Source organism: Propithecus coquereli, unplaced genomic scaffold (genome assembly GCF_000956105.1).
Source record: "Propithecus coquereli isolate 6110/MARCELLA unplaced genomic scaffold, Pcoq_1.0 Scaffold277, whole genome shotgun sequence".
In the NCBI taxonomy this organism is placed as follows: domain Eukaryota; kingdom Metazoa; phylum Chordata; class Mammalia; order Primates; family Indriidae; genus Propithecus; species Propithecus coquereli.
This window is the reverse complement of record NW_012148363.1, coordinates 2,055,463-2,073,677: the sequence shown is the minus strand read 5'-3', so window position 1 is coordinate 2,073,677 and position 18,215 is coordinate 2,055,463. Positions and strand designations below refer to the sequence as shown.

At 40.1% G+C, this 18,215-nt stretch overlaps 1 protein-coding gene across 1 annotated transcript in view; it reads left to right on the top strand.

Moving 5' to 3' along the window:
* NKAIN3 (Na+/K+ transporting ATPase interacting 3) overlaps window positions 1-18,215 on the top strand; it is a 360,954-nt gene that overhangs the window by 303,084 nt on the left and 39,655 nt on the right. The window lies entirely within an intron of this gene.

The window sequence follows — 18,215 nt, the reverse complement described above, 5'->3', positions numbered from 1 at the left end:
TCCTTGCTACTCAAAGAGCGATCTGCAAACCAGCAACATCAGTGTCACCTAAGAGCTTGCTAGAAATGTAGAATCTCAGGTTCCACCTCAAATCTATTGCATCAGAATGTGCAGTTTAACAAGATATCGGATATTGGGGATGAGCATTTCCGTTTGAGAAGCAGTGCACACTCTCAGCCCTTTCAAGGTCCCAGATTAGTGACAGGCAAGCTTGATAGTGTATGAGGAGCCCTGTCCCAGCTAGCACCTAGGATCTGGGAGCAATTCATTGTCCCAGGCTGAGTATCCGTGAGAACCCTGCAGTGAGCCAGGGCCAGTGTGAGCATCACACTGTATATTCACTACGCTATTGCAGATCGTGCCAGTAGTCATAAGTTCTGGTCCTTTTGCACTAATTTCTTGGGCTGGGGTCCTTCCTCCTGTCCCCACCCCCTCTCTCCCAAACTGGAAGGAAAGTAGCTCTCAACTCCAGCTACCGCTTTGCCTGGTTTCTGTCTCCCCTTTCCTTACGGAGCTGTCCTTGCTTCCAGTTTCCTTGACTCTTCTCAAATGGGCCTCACGGGTTTTTAATCCTTCAAACCAACAACTCTGAGAATTGATCACCACCCTGAAACCTGGATCCTGGCTAGGTTTTTTGCTTTCTTGAGTCAGCACAAGCTTGGTGTCTCAGTCAGTTTGGGGCTGCTATAACAGAGTACCACAGGGTGGTTTAAACAACAGAAATTGATTCCTCGCAGTTCAGGAAGCAGGGAAGTCCAAGATCAGGGTGCAGCGCGGCCAGGTTCAGGTGAGAACCCTCCTCGTGGTTCACAGATGGCTGCCTTCTCGCTATATCCTCTCATGGTGGGGGAGAGAAAGAGGGAAGCTTTCTCCTGCCTCTTCTTCTACAGGCACTAATCCCATCATGAGGACTCTACCCTCATCACCTAATTACCTCCCAGAGGCCTCACCTTCTAATATCATTGCTCTGGGGATTAGGGTTTCAATATGTGAATTCTGTGGGGACACAAACATTTGGTCAACAGCACTTGGCCATGGACCACAGCCAGAATCAGAGCTGACTTTTGTACCCTCCTAGAGTTTGTTTTGGAGTCAGTCCTGACTCTCCAGACCTCAGGCAGACTTTTCCCAGCCTAAATTTTTGCCAGGCTTGGACTGTCCTGCATTGTTCTCTTTTACTCGCGGAGAAATCAGCCTAACACCCCTACAGAACCATGCTGCTAATGTCAAAGAGCAATGTGTTGCTTTGTCCCATTATCCTTTACGTCCACTGTTGCCACAGCAAGAATTGCTTCTAGGTGCTGGGGCCAGGCTGCAATACGGAAGTAGGTTAAGTGGCCCTAGCTGGGGTGGAGATATGAAAGCTTGGCAGAACCCAACACCAGCAGTCTAGTTGGAGCCCAGTGTCAATACTTTGCGAATTTGGATGGATAAAAGGCCATTAGATTTGACAAAATGTAAGCTGTTAACCTTCAGGAGAGCAATCTCAGCAGAAAAGCAAGGCCAGAAGCCAGATTGCAATGAATTAAGGAAAGAATGAAAAGCGGAGGAAAGGAGGCAGCTTATAACATTTATTTCAGACATTTCTGGGTGGAAGGAAGAAGCTATAAGACATAACAGAATTAAGTGACATTTTTGTAAGATAAGGGAGAATAAAACATTTTTTAAGGCAGGAGGAAGAGTCTGTGCAAAGGAGATATTGGAGACAAACATAAAAGAACAGAAAGATCTTTAAGAATCAAGATAAGGAAAACACTAGAGAGGGATTGTCTTAAAAGAGGAGGGACTGTGTGTCCTCAGATACATTAAGACAGAACGAAGGAATAAATGTAAAAACATTGGCCTGGTGGCTCAGCCTTGTAATCCCAGCACTTTGGGAGGCTGAGGCAGAAGGACTGCTTGAGTCCAAGAGTTGGAGAGCCTCCTGGGTAACACAGCAAACCACTCCAGAGACAAAATATAGTCAGGTGTGTCTGTGGATTGATCCACCTTAATAGCTTTACATCCAACAAAGTAATAGGCAAGAGTGGGAGTGTTTCGAATTAGATTTGGGACTTTCAGAGAGTCAAAGATTTTTATTGTAGGAAAAGCTTATGGAAAGAGTCTGTTGGTGTATTTTCTTCATTTGAAGAGGTGGGAAACTGTGAGTTAATAAAATAAACTGATTTGCCAAGATGAGTTTCACGGAATCTAGTGGGAATCAGGATTTGACAGTATCTGGAAGAATCCCTGAGACCATGCGCCAGGATGAAGACAGGGTCTGCCAAGTACTGGGAACAAAGCAGAGGGCCCGGCCCAGGCCGAGGCTGAGGGTGAGCTTGAGAATGGAGATGAAGGCCAACATTGAGGCTGAAGAAGGTAAAGCTAATTGGTTCTCACTGGTAGGGCCTGAGCACTGTGGCTTGTGCTCCACTGGGTGACTCAAGAGCAGGGCAAAGATGGCAGAAGCAGGAGAGATCCAGGGCTGGGGCTTGGTGTGGTCTTCAATGCATGGAAAGGAATGAGCACCCGAGGCTGTCGGGAAGGCAGTGAAGCCAGCCACCCCCGTGCTTCTGTCATGAGGATTCTCTAGTGTGATAAACTTTATGTCCTCAAATCTTGCCCGGTGAATGTGGAGACAGTTTGAACTGTGTCAAAGACATAGGACTTTGGAGACTAAAGTGTTTGATTCCTGATTTCACCACTGACTAGCTACAGGACCTGAAACAAGCTTTTCTGATCCTTGGCTTCCTTATCCACAAAAAAGAGATAATAATATAGTTGTCACTTGGTATTTGTGGGGAATTGGTTCCAGGACTCCTCTCAGACACCAAAATCTGCAGATGCTTACCAAAAATGGTGGCATATTTGCATATAACCTATGCACATCCTCCCACATACTTTAAATCATCTCTAGATTATTTGTAATACTTCATACAATATAAATGCTCTACAAATAGTTGTTATACTGTATTGTTTAGGGAATAATGACAAGGGAAAAAGTCTGTACATCATCAGTATAGATGCATTTTCCATCCTCAGTGCGTTTCATCTGTGGACGCAGAACCCCTGTGAGTACAGAGGGCCGACTGTACTCACCTCATAAATATTTGCTGACAGTTACAAGGACCTAGCACTAAGAGGTAGGTAAATACCTAGGTAATACCCAGCTTCAGGTAAATACTTAAAATGTAGCTACCAATATAATATAACTCTCTTTTTCTAATGCAATGTAAATATGCATCATAATATGTAATATATAAAGAGAGATAATCTGTCTTGAAATATCAGATTATTACCAGAAAAACAGCAGCATAATGCATGCACATTCAGGTATTCTCTATAATTCTTTATAACGAATGAGCTCATTTTCTCAGCTCAGCTCCCACCATGTAGAAAAGCAGAGACCTCCCCGACGGGTGGGGACTTTGATTCTGAGGGAGACGGCCTTGGAGGATCCCAAATGCCGTTTTAAGATGCCGTATCTTTAAAGCTCATTGAACATCATTCTCTCCCACTGAGTTTACGTGGCACCAAAGCTTCTTCCCACACAGTTTCGACTTTTCAGGGCACAGCAGGGAGACCAAGTTCTAATTATCACTGAACCAACCCTAATGTCTTCCTCCTGGCTTGGTCCATGCAGCAGAACAGTTTCAGTCTGATAAGTGACAAAGCAGAACTGAAACAGGGAACTAGGAGTCAGACCTATAGTCAACTATTCACGTTCTTAAACACCTGCAACAGAAGCAGAGGCAGCATTTATTTTTGCTCACAACTACACAATATCTAATCTATTTTTTATTTTAGGATTTCTGTGAGATACAGTATGCCTACAAGGACTTTTTTTAAACGAAAGTGCAAGTTAGATCTTTAAAGCATCTAGAAATATCACTGGTTTTTAAACTACTTTCTTTCCACCCAAATATCCTTTTTGAATGATAACATTCCAACACCCAAATTTCTTCTGGAGTCCCTTTCTGGAATTTAGCTAGGTGTGAACTTGCTTCGCTTTGATGGAGGTTGGCAGTTGGGCCTGGGATGTCTTCCCTAAAGGAGTCAGTTCTGGGACAACCAAGGCTGCTGAGAGCCAGCTCTGTCACCACAGAAACACAACTGCCGCTGTGAGGACCCTCAGCCAGGCCTCGCTGGCCAGCACGGGCAATACATTGTACTTGAAATATTTACAGTGTAAGAGCTTGAGTGTGGCTTGCGCAGCCCAGAGCTCATCTTCATTTTCCAGAAATCACACAATTGGCTTTCATCAGTGTTAGAGAACCAAGATTGCTTCCAGGGTGGTTCTTTTTTCCAAAAGATAAATTTCAAAAACTATAGAGCAGAAAACTTAACCACATCCCTGCCCCAACCCCCAAATGGAATAGATTATTAAACACATTATTTAAGGACTCTAGGTAACAAAAATGTTAGAACCCCTAGAAGTCAACATAGGCACTCTACGAGTAAGTCATAATAAGTTAACTTCACCCCACTTTTGGACATGGTTTCTAGATTATGCTTCCATTCAAACACACGGTGCTATGATGTGGTCTGTACCTGCCAAAACACATGTTGAAATTTGATCCCAGTGTGGAAGTTTAGGAGGTGGGGCCTAGTGGGAGGTGTCTGAGTCATGGGGCGGATGCCTCATGAATAGATTATTGCTCTCCTGCAGGGGTGAGTGATTTCTTCCTCTCCTGGGAATGAATTAGTTACCAAGAGAGCAGGTTGTTACAAAGAGTCTGGCTTTCTCCGTTTCTTTCTCTTGCTTCCTCTCTCTCCATGTGATCTCTGAGCATACACCTGCTTCCTTCTGCTTTCTGCCATGAGTCAATGCAGCCTAAGGCCTTCACCAGATGCAGGTGACCAATGTTGAATTTTCCAGACACCAGAACAGTGAGCCAAATAAACCTCTTTTCTTGATAAACTGCCAACTCTCAAGTGTACCATGTGTCTTTGTTCTGTGTTGCTGTAACAGAATACCTGAGACTCGAAATTCTCATTCTTATGACTCATTTAAATCAAGCTGGAGTTGAGGGTCTACTGGCAAAAACATCTCTTCCGAGACACTGAGTGTGCCCCAAAATAAAAGGGGCACAAAAAGATTCAATATGCTCTAGTAAGCCACAGGCCAGATTCAAAATGAGTCTTAAAAATTAGAATTTTGAGTAGATAGAGGCTGAAGTCAACAGCTCAAGATGGGAACAGGGGACAGAGGTCAAACCAAGACTGAGGTCAGACTGAATGCACACAGGCAGAGGGCTCCTGCCCAAACCCAGTTTCACTCCAGTTTCTTGGGCCTGACTCCACTTAAAGGGTCAGGCATGGAGGAGGCAGAGCTCAGTGTGACCTGGATAATTTGTGAGTCCCCAAGACCTTGCCTGTCACCTCTGACACATCACACAAATAACCCTCTAGCCCCCAAATACGCATATAGTTATCTAACACTTTTACCAATTCTGTCTTAGTTTACATTTAGGATTGTAAAATACGTAAAGGTTAGATGAAATGCTCCTTAAGAGAAACATTTTTCTTCAAATGATGGCACAGCACTCAGGTATAATGACCCTATCAAACTATTCACGTGATACCGTTGAAGAATTGTTGAATTTGGCAATGGACCCTTGAAAAAGTCCTAGGTGAAATGAGCTACTTAAATAGGCACCTTTTTAAATTTTTTAGACAACGCTCTTATCCTTAATGATTTGCCACCAGAAATGCATTATCTGGGAACAGTGCTCTTTGTGAGTCAGAGACACATTCGTGTCCTCCGCATTGCCGAGCTGGTTTGTGCAGTGTCTGCATCACAAAGGCATGCCGTTAAAGTCTCATCTTCCTTGCTAGAGGCCAGCAAATCATTTGGTCTCCATTTTGAAGCTGTCTACACAAGCGCTTCCCATACACAAAGGTAACCAGTCCCCAGAGACCAAATAAGCTCGATGCTGTTGCTGCTGTGCATTTTTATGGTCATCGCGGAGGAAACAACTTATTTCCATATTCATTGATTCATCTGGAGTCCAGGGCGCCAGTGGGACTCTTAGGAGAGTGAACCAAATGTCTTCACATAATTCCAGGCTTCACTTAGCATAGAACACTTCCATAAACAGACGTAACTCTAATTCTGGATTCCTGAAGGAACAGCATGAGCAGCTTGATTAAAAACAAACGGGGTAGGTGTTACTAGGAGGCACACTCTCCCCAGGGTGAGCCACATAAATAAGAAGCCAGTCCCTCCCGGGACTTCTCCCTCTGATGATCCTAAGAGCCTAGACTTCTGTTCTACTCCGCACGCAGGAGAAAACAAATGGGCCTGGGTGTCAGTTGCACAAAAAGGCCCTCCTGGGAGCCCTAGAAAACAGAAATGTGTCCACAAAGCACTGTGAGATCAAACTGTCCACCTGCTGCCTGTTCTTCAGCCTCAGAGTTGGCTGATACACACTCTAGAATAGGGAAGGATGAGCCTGCCATCCGACCCAAAACTGAGCACGAGCCATTGGACAAAGCGAAACCCTCATCCCTCTAGAAGATGGAGTCAAAAGTTTCCCAAACTAGTAACCATGTGCTATGTGTCTGGACATTCTGCTGTCATCCTGACCTACGACAAGAGGGAATGCTGAATTCAGGCTTACTATGAGGCTTGGAACACTACCATGCCTGATGAAAACCCCAGCATCAGTTCAGCAAAGTAGCTGGAAAATTCCTACCCTGACACATTATTTTTCCCTCCCCAGAGAAGGAAGCAGCACGTACTCTAGAATACTCGCAGCTATTTTTAATATCCTCCAAATGTTTGGTTTCGTGTAAAACTAACCAAAAGTTAATTCATAAGTGAAAAGAACATAATGTCCCTTTTCTTTCCACACGTTTATGTTTCATCTATCTATTTAAGAGTATATAATCATTGGCTTGTTCTTATGTTTATTGCATGATCCAGACAGTATCAAAGCAAAGCAGCAAAAGTGTATAGAACTTATGGAATAAGGCAATAGCTGTCATGCACATGAGCAGAGCTGGCTTTTACATTGGCTGAGTGACATGGTGACCCACGAGGGAACTTCAGGGTTGCTCACACACTAGGATTCTAAAATTTAGCCACTTTATTTCAGACATACTGGTTTCCCTCTCCCACCTCACTTTGAAATACAGTGTTTCTCATCTTTTATTCATTCCACAACGTTTAATGAGTACCTTCTTACCAGGCAAAGTGCTGAGCGTTAGAAATGCAAAGTTGAATTGAGAAAAATCTCTCCCCTTGAAAGAACCCGGTGGCGGAGACAGACAGGTAAATAGGTAGGTATAATCGTGTGAAATGTGCCTCCATCGAGGAGCATGAGGCTGTGTCAAAGTAGAGGAAGAAGCAGATCCTCTCCCTGAGGGAGCCGGCAGGACGCTCAGAGGACACGGCCTTGCATCAGCTCTGTGGCTCTCGGAGGGCAGTTCCTGCCTTCCTGGACTGCGGAGAACATAACAAACGCACGCATCGCTGTGGTGCAAAGCGGTACCCGGGAGCTGCCATTAAAGGTAGAAGAACAAAGTGCTGAGATAGTTCAGACTAGAAGGGGATCAACTGGAGAAATCAAAGGAAGTGGCATTCGCAACTGGGCTTAAAGGCAGAGAGGGTCTGTGCAAGCAGAGATGCGAGAACGGGGTGAGGGGTCGTGGGCAGCAAAGAGTCGGCTGTGCTAGGGGAGGCGGAGCCAGGCGCCTGGCAGAGAAGGGCGGAGGCTAAGCCTTGAAGCCAGCTTGAGGCAGGACCGCAAAGGGCTCCGAATGGGTAAGAAGTGCATGTATGCACAGACAGGTAAAATGATACTTGTTCTTGAGCACCTCAAATTGTGAATCAGAATTCAAGGAAGCGTTCATTCCTACTGGAATGCAAGCGTGCTATCGTAACACCCTCCTTATGAAGGAAAAAAAGAAAGAACGAAAAGAAACCTCATTGATCCCACATTTTTCTCCAGCTACTTTTTCTTTGCTCCCTTTTTTGGCAAAACTCTTCAGAATTGTTGACACCCTATTTTCTCGGAAATCCACTCTGATCAGATTTTTGTCCTACCGTGCACCAAAATGACTCCTATCAAGGTCATTGATGCCCCCACAGTGCCCAAGCCACTGGTAAACACTCAGTCCTCACTGTCCTTGACCTTTCAGAGACCTCTGACATGGCCGAGGGTCCTCACTTTCTGTGTCACTCGCACTTCTATCACTTGTCGTTTTCAGTCTCCTTTGCTGGTTTCTTGTCTTCTCTCTAATCCCTAAATGTCGCAATACTCCAGGACTTCATCCCCGGACCCCTTCTCTGATGTTGCTCACTTCCTTAGCAATCTGATTCAGTCACAGGGTTTTAAATACCATCTATGGACATGCTGTTCACTTCTAAATGTGTAACTGCTCTTTACCTGAGCACTTCTTCAGGGCTGTCTTTTCAGCAAGCAACTTTCACAGATGAGGTAACTTCTTCCCCATCCCATCCCCTAAAAAATGTATACTTGCTTCCCCTTAGTGTGAAAATATCTCAGAGTTTCCGTCCTGTAACACAGCCCACTGTGTGTGCAGGAATCCATCATGGCTCTAGGGACAGGGGGAATGTAGCAAAGGGATATGAAGCTCACGCTGTTCACTGTGCTGTGAGTAATAAAATCCTTTGTCTTTGACCCAGAACGTGTGAAAGAGCAACAGGCTAATTTGCTAATTTATAAGTAGAGTAAAATCCCAAACCTTGCATAGTTCTGACATTAGGTACCTATGCTTTCTCTTAGAAGTAACTTAATACTTTAACCCTGTAGTCACCAACTCCCAGGCCACAGATCAGTACTGGTCTGTGATCTGGTAGGAACGGGGCTGTAGGAACCAGGCCACACAGCAGGAGATGAATGGTGTGTAAGTGAGCAAAACTCCATCTGTATTTACAGCTGCTCCCCACCACTCGCATCACCACATAAGGTCTGCCTCTTGTCAGATCAGTGGTGGCATTAGATTCTCATAAGAGCGCAAACCCTACTGCAAACTGCTCATGCAAGGGATCTAGGTTGCACACTTCTTATGAGAATCTAATGCCTGGTCTAAGATGGAGCTGAGGCAGTGATGCTAGCGCTGGGGAGCAGCTGCAAATAGGTTTGACTGCACAGTAAATGTAATGTGCTTGAATCATCCCCAAACCACCACCCCCTCCCCCATCCACGGACAAATTGTCTTCGATGAAACTGGTCCCTGCTGCCGAAAAGGTTGGGGGCCGCTGCCTTCACCCAAATAAATTGGATACAGAAGCTTTATATTCAAAAACATTTAGCTTAATGACTTTCATAGGGATAAAGCCCTACACAGAGGAGTGTGTCAGCCTCTGCCTTCCTCTGTAGGAGCCTTGGACAAGGATTTTATAAAGTCATTTTGAACTGGAGGAAAACTGAGCTAACAAAGAGCATTCAGCCTGGAGAAACGTCTGTCATTCCTTAAGGAGTCTCTTAAGTCGTAAGGCTTAGATGTTAGTGTGAATGCTGGGAAATTTAGGACAGTGGTCAGGGAGTCACGTTTGTTCAAGGATCCTCTGGCTCGCTTCAAACCCACCAACTCTCTCACCTAATGAGTTCCCTAGATGAACCATCCCCATCCATCTGTTTCACCTAAAAGTGGTCCCTTAACACACTCATGATTTCAGAAATGACTCAATTTTTGGATTCATTCTTAATAAGACCCACAACTAGCAGGATGCACAGCCAAAGGATATCATCCGAGTGTCTACATGTGTGAAATCTATGGCAGTCAATCCTTACAAACGCCTGCAGGTCAAAACAAATCAATCCCATACAAATCCTATTTGCAAAAACTAATCAACCCCTTGCACGAAAAGTGGAGTTAGAATTTAGTTTGTTGTCATTTGCATTCATTAAATATATCAAAGAAAATGGAATTTATGCTGCCAGAATTTACAACACAGAGGAGAAAATCATTTTAAATAATATAACTATAGAAATGAGTGGCTTTAATGGAAGGGGAAAAACGTGTCTTTAAAATGAATAAATTTCAAAACTTTACTAAAAGCAAAATAGTCAGGATTATTATCCTGATGTCATTTACTTTGTGTGTGTGTGTTATTGGCAAGAATGCATTTTATTCCACTTCTTGTAGACAAGCAGAATGCCACAGGGACTATTTAAATTCATATTCTGGGAAATCAAGAACTACGCAACAGTCAGCCATCTACAAATTGTTGATCAACATGATGTCTAGACAGGTTCCCATTAGGATAACATCATTAATTAAACAGCAGTTTGGTTAATCATAACATCAAAAGTAATTTTTGGAGTAAATATTTTATTAGTGTGCCCACCAATAAAGCAAAAGTAAAAGGAAATATTTTAATTAATTCATTTGTAATGATACTGAGATTATGGTTGGCAAATTCTGTGTGAGGGCTTAGAGAATGATCTAATATTTATAGTATGGCATGTCATCATCTTATTGTTTCCAGCTAATGGTACTGTATATCTCAACTACCTGGCCAAAATTTCTTTCATGTCATCTACAAGACAATATTAAGGTCCATTAGTGAACAATTGGGTCTGACAAATTTTCTGTTCTGTTTAAAAGAACATTGCTCTGTTCTTTTAAAACTGAGCATTCCCACATTTATCAGTAAGAAAATTTTCACTGGACAGGGAGGGATGGTGTGTTGCCACCATGATTAAGAACCTAACCTTAATTTCTGTCAATCAAAGGACTACTTATTTGGAAAAGAAAAAATAAATAAATTGACCAGTTCTTTTCAGTATATAGACAATGAATCTTTTCAGAAAGCGTAGTTATCCCAATATTTTTAACATAATTCATGGTCTTAAAACTATAGGAAAAAAATACGTTACATAGAACTTAAGTAAACACATATTTCTGAAAAAAATTGTTCAAAGAACTTGCTCTGTTTTTCCTTCATACAAATTCATCTGTGAACATCTTATGCATTCCTTCTAACTTGCTCAATATCTTTTCCTGCCCCCAAACCGTTCCTTGAATTTCAGCTGCACTTACTTGAATGACAAAATCAAAGCAACAAATCTTGCATTTTGTTTTCAATGTTAGTCATCTGGTCAACCTCTTTCTGTTTAGCCTAGAAGAGTGCTTGCATTAAAATCATATAAAGTTTTCTATAAAAAAGACAATTTTGTTTTATATTATAAAGATTCCTTAGGAAGTGCTTAGATCTGTATCCTTAAATGTATAAATATGTAACAAAGCAATTTATAGTTCACCTACTAGAATTTAATACTTTCCAGATCTCTTATAACAGCTGGAAGATACACTAGAAGTGAATGGCATAGACTTAGTTTCAGGTTGAGGTTTCTCTACCAGGATGGAAGTTTTCTTCAAGGGAAAGTAGTCTCCTGTTTGTTTTCCAGACTCAACTCTATCTAATTAACTCTACATATTAACACACGAGAACCATGTTTCAGCATGACTGAGTTTGTTCTCAAGGGACCTTCTCATCAATCCACTCAGCTTTCTCCAATAAATGCCAAGGGATCAACCAATAAATGTTGATGTACCAACCACTCAATGCTGATGGACTCAGGCATGCCACATTGAATAAGCTAGTATCAGAAAACATCAAAATATATGTTCCCTGTCAAGGAGGCTACCAATAAGCTAATATATACTTTAGACAACATTCTTATATCAAAAGACATCAATAAAGACAAAATAATAATTTACCTTACTTTAAATCAACATAAAGGTGTATAGTTAGAAGTGTTATATTTTTTCTTTAAAAGTATAGTCTATTAGAACAGTAGAAAATAATATTTATTGTAGTACCAAGCTATCATGAAGGCCTTAGCTTTACACTAGAAAAGTCCAATAGCTCTCAATCAAAATGTTTTGATGTATCTTTGTTTACCTGTCACCTATAGAGATGAAAAAAATAATGGTTTGTGAGATTTAACTTATCTAAATTTTCCGTGGAGGAAAAATTATTGGAATACAAAAGTTATCAAGCAACTAAGGGCTTATTATTCAATAAGCAACTTCCAAGATAGAATTAGCAATGCATCATCTGAATTTCTGTCTATCTGCAAAACAACAGACCTAGTTCAGAAATGTTTCAATTGTAGCAGGAGTCATCTGTTCCACTGCTACTCTTCTCCTTCCTCGTGGTGTGACGGAAAGAAAACCCCAAGTGTCAATCATCTTAGTCACACTGGATAGGAAGAGACTTTTGGTGTGTTTGGCTGCAGCTTGGTCTAGCTCTTTAGGTTTCAAAAGAAATCTGATCTATGAATGTTTACGTCACTAGAACTCGTATCTCCTGAACTCACAGAACTATTTTTCAAGTACAGGATCATATTCGAAGTAAATTATCCACAGTATTGCATTCAAAGAGGTACACAAGATGACAACATAGAACACATGTATTGAAAGGGGTGCACAAGATAATCCATGGAAGCATGGGAATGAAATGTTACAACTTCTTTCTCTATTTATTTTTATCTAAAAACCTAAGATAAGTTAGCTTTTAACAAAATCTGACTTATAGTTTAACATTAGTGGCCTCACCAGGCCTACATGTCAGAAGGTCACGCGTCATGCATCACTTGACAACAAGGATGTGTTCTGAGAAATGCAGCCTTCAGCGATTTCGTCAGTGTGCCAACATCAAGGAGTGTACTTACACAAACCCAAATGGTCTAGCCCACTTCACACCTAGGCTACATTGCATAGCTTACTGCTCCTAGGCTACAAACTTGTATAGCATGTTACTGTACAGAATATTGTAGGCAATTGTAGCACAATGGTATTTGAGTGTCTAAACATATCTAATCATGGAAGAAGCAAGTAAAAATATGGTATAAAAGATAAAAAATGATACACCTGTATAGGGCTCTTACCACAAATGGACTTTCGGGACTGGAAATTGCTGTGGGTGAGTCACTGAGTGAGTGGCGAGGGAGTATGAAGGCCTAGGACATTATTGTACAGTACTCTAGACTTTATAAACACTGTACACTTAGGTTACACTAAATTTAGTTAAAATTTTTTTCGTTCTTCAATTAATAAATTAACCTTAGTAATTAAATTAAATTACTGTAACTTTTTTACTTTATAAACTTTTTAATTTTTTTAACTTTTCAACTCTTTTAATCAAACACTTAGCTTAAACATAAACACATTGCATAACTGTACAAAAATATTTTCTTTCTTTATATCCTAATTCTATATGCTTTTTTCTATTTAAAATTTTTTTTACTTTTTAAATTTTTTTATTATAAACTAAGACACAAACGCACACATTAACCTAGGCTTACACAGGGCTAGACTCGCCAGTGTCACTCTCTTTCACTTCCCCATCTTATCCCATTGGATCTCCAGGGGCAATAACGCACACAGAGCTATCATCCATGGTAATAACGCCTTCTTCTGCAACACCTCCCGAAGGACCTGCCTGAGGCTGTCTTACTGTGTTTATATAAGTAGAAGGAGTACATTCCAAAATAACAATAAGAAGTATACTGTAGTAAATACATAAACCAGTAACATAGCTGTTTACTATCACTATCAAGTATTACCTACTATAAGTAATCGTGTGTGCTACACTTTTATAAAACTGGCGGTGCAGTAGGTTTGTTTACACCTGTATCACCACAAACACGTGAGGAATGCATTGTGCTACGAGGTCACAATGGCTATAGCATCAATGGGCGACAGGAATTTTTCAGCTCCATTATAATCTCATGGGACCACCATCACATACATAGTTTGTCGTTGACCAAAACATCATTATGTGGTGCATGACTGTACTAGTGTAGCCTGTGGGAGAGCAAGAGCTCCATAGTATCATGGGGTGAACAATGGCGCTTGTGTTGTGTGTATTGAGATGAATTATAATCTCTGTGCTGGGTTAAGTAGATTTACAGATTATATTACCAACTTTTATTAATAAGAAAACTAATGCTCACAAAATTTCAAGTGGATTAGATGGTTTCTTGAGAGAATCCATAGATTGAAGAGAAAACTAATTATGGACACACGTATGATTTTTTAAATAGTAGAGTTGACATGTATCCTTCTCCTTAGTACAAGCTCTACATCGGGTTCAATGCAAAATAAAAACAATGATGATCTAATCAAAGTGAAAAGACAATACCCCAAAAATTTGAAATTGTTAAGAGAGCTATTTGAAATAAGTGCTGCTTAAAATAATTACGTCCTGCTTTCAGGATACGTATTACAGTCAAGGTATAAAGACACAGAGTAGATGTATAAAGATCAAATTGATGATAGCAGTTTTCTCCCCAATATTAAAAGATTTGCTGACAAGAATAGATTGATATGAAATGTAACTTCTCAAAGTTTCCTTTCAAGTCATTTTTTTAAAATTAGGATGTAATGACCACACTCCATAACTTAAAATTTAAGTAATATCCTCAATATAATCTCTCCATCTCTACTGTGGCCTAAATTGTGCATATAGCCTGGAGAGCATACATTCACATATGTGGTAGGCAGAACAATGGTTCCCTAAAGACTTCTGCGTCCTAGTCCCCGGAACCTGTAAATAAATCACTATACGTGGCAAAGGGGAACGAATGAAGGTTGCAGATGGAATTAAGAGTGATAATCATGTGGCCTTAAAATGGACAGATTACCCTAAATTGTCCATGTGGATCCAGTGCAATCACCAGTGTCCTTAAAAGTAGAACAGGGGGCAGAAGAGGGAGAACCAGGAGACAGCAGCCTGAGAAGGAATCAGCCCGACGTTGCTGGACGTGAAGATGGAGGAAGGGGCCATAAGCCAAGGAATGCAGGCATCCTCTAGGAGCTAGACAAGGCAGGGAAACAAGTTTTGCTGGATCTTCCAGAAGCAGTACAGCCCTGCTGACACCTTGATTTTAGCCCAGTAATGCCCATTTCAGAATTCCAACTTCCAGAACTGTAAGAAAATAAATTTGTGTTGTCTTATGCCACTAAGTTTTTGACAATTTCTTATACAGCAACTAAAAAGTAATACAAGAGAGTTCTTGATTTACACATATGTATGTTTGCAGGTACACACATAAACACACTCACACCCCAAAGGCAGAGCCCACCAAGAACTAGAAAGTTGTTTGTTGACAGATACCTTCCAAAATATTAATTTAGTAAGAAAATGTCCCAACATTAAGAAGCCACCACTAGCATATGCTGACATAAGGAAAAAAAATTACAACAAATATAGTAAAGGCTTCACCCCATAAGAGCTCAAATAAATTAATGAAAAGAACATCGAGTTAATAAATGGGCAAAGAACTTCCGCAGATAATTCACAAAAGAAAAAAATGGCTAATAAAATATGAAAATGTTTCAGATAAAGTAAAACTATTGCAAAAATAAATAAATGAAGAGATGCCATTTGTTTATATTCTTGGCATGTATTTTTAAATGGAATAATCCTATGCCACTAAGAGTATGGCAAAGGGAGCATTGTCAGTCTCTGCTGTGGTAGGATAAGAGATGATACAAACTTTTTGAAAAACAATTCAATAATGTGTAAAAAAAAGTCATAAAAATATTTAATGCCACTTCTGCTATGATAATTCTACCTCTGCCAATCAGATCATCAAAAATACATAAAAAGTATTAATGTTCATCATAATATTATTTATAATTTGAAAACAACTTTCAATAATAAAATGTTGATTAAATACATTCAGTATGCTTAAATGGTGTAAATTTATGGGGCCATTAATAATTAAGCTTTTGAAGAATATTAACTTGGGTCATAATAGTATAACTATAAAATATCACAACTATGAGAAAAAAATTGAGAGAAAAGTTATTAGTTATTATTCAGAAAGTTATTAGTGATGGGTTTATGGACCATTTCTTTCTTCCATATATAACTGGTTTATTGAATGAGCTAGATTTGGCAGAATTTGATTCCCTTTGTAGCTATTAAACATTAAAATAGTTATATTATTAGTAATAATGAATACTAGTGCAAATTGCTCAAGAGTCAAAAAACAGTCAAAACTGCACATTCTGACTTTTAATCAAACACTTAGCTTAAACATAAACACATTGCATAACTGTACAAAAATATTTTCTTTCTTTATATCCTAATTCTATATGCTTTTTTCTATTTAAAATTTTTTTTACTTTTTAAATTTTTTTATTATAAACTAAGACACAAACGCACACATTAACCTAGGCTTACACAGGGCTAGACTCGCCAGTGTCACTCTCTTTCACTTCCCCATCTTATCCCATTGGATCTCCAGGGGCAATAACGCACACAGAGCTATCATCCATGGTAATAACGCCTTCTTCTGCAACACCTCCCGAAGGACCTGCCTGAGGCTGTCTTACTGTGTTTATATAAGTAGAAGGAGTACATTCCAAAATAACAATAAGAAGTATACTGTAGTAAATACATAAACCAGTAACATAGCTGTTTACTATCACTATCAAGTATTACCTACTATAAGTAATCGTGTGTGCTACACTTTTATAAAACTGGCGGTGCAGTAGGTTTGTTTACACCTGTATCACCACAAACACGTGAGGAATGCATTGTGCTACGAGGTCACAATGGCTATAGCATCAATGGGCGACAGGAATTTTTCAGCTCCATTATAATCTCATGGGACCACCATCACATACATAGTTTGTCGTTGACCAAAACATCATTATGTGGTGCATGACTGTACTAGTGTAGCCTGTGGGAGAGCAAGAGCTCCATAGTATCATGGGGTGAACAATGGCGCTTGTGTTGTGTGTATTGAGATGAATTATAATCTCTGTGCTGGGTTAAGTAGATTTACAGATTATATTACCAACTTTTATTAATAAGAAAACTAATGCTCACAAAATTTCAAGTGGATTAGATGGTTTCTTGAGAGAATCCATAGATTGAAGAGAAAACTAATTATGGACACACGTATGATTTTTTAAATAGTAGAGTTGACATGTATCCTTCTCCTTAGTACAAGCTCTACATCGGGTTCAATGCAAAATAAAAACAATGATGATCTAATCAAAGTGAAAAGACAATACCCCAAAAATTTGAAATTGTTAAGAGAGCTATTTGAAATAAGTGCTGCTTAAAATAATTACGTCCTGCTTTCAGGATACGTATTACAGTCAAGGTATAAAGACACAGAGTAGATGTATAAAGATCAAATTGATGATAGCAGTTTTCTCCCCAATATTAAAAGATTTGCTGACAAGAATAGATTGATATGAAATGTAACTTCTCAAAGTTTCCTTTCAAGTCATTTTTTTAAAATTAGGATGTAATGACCACACTCCATAACTTAAAATTTAAGTAATATCCTCAATATAATCTCTCCATCTCTACTGTGGCCTAAATTGTGCATATAGCCTGGAGAGCATACATTCACATATGTGGTAGGCAGAACAATGGTTCCCTAAAGACTTCTGCGTCCTAGTCCCCGGAACCTGTAAATAAATCACTATACGTGGCAAAGGGGAACGAATGAAGGTTGCAGATGGAATTAAGAGTGATAATCATGTGGCCTTAAAATGGACAGATTACCCTAAATTGTCCATGTGGATCCAGTGCAATCACCAGTGTCCTTAAAAGTAGAACAGGGGGCAGAAGAGGGAGAACCAGGAGACAGCAGCCTGAGAAGGAATCAGCCCGACGTTGCTGGACGTGAAGATGGAGGAAGGGGCCATAAGCCAAGGAATGCAGGCATCCTCTAGGAGCTAGACAAGGCAGGGAAACAAGTTTTGCTGGATCTTCCAGAAGCAGTACAGCCCTGCTGACACCTTGATTTTAGCCCAGTAATGCCCATTTCAGAATTCCAACTTCCAGAACTGTAAGAAAATAAATTTGTGTTGTCTTATGCCACTAAGTTTTTGACAATTTCTTATACAGCAACTAAAAAGTAATACAAGAGAGTTCTTGATTTACACATATGTATGTTTGCAGGTACACACATAAACACACTCACACCCCAAAGGCAGAGCCCACCAAGAACTAGAAAGTTGTTTGTTGACAGATACCTTCCAAAATATTAATTTAGTAAGAAAATGTCCCAACATTAAGAAGCCACCACTAGCATATGCTGACATAAGGAAAAAAAATTACAACAAATATAGTAAAGGCTTCACCCCATAAGAGCTCAAATAAATTAATGAAAAGAACATCGAGTTAATAAATGGGCAAAGAACTTCCGCAGATAATTCACAAAAGAAAAAAATGGCTAATAAAATATGAAAATGTTTCAGATAAAGTAAAACTATTGCAAAAA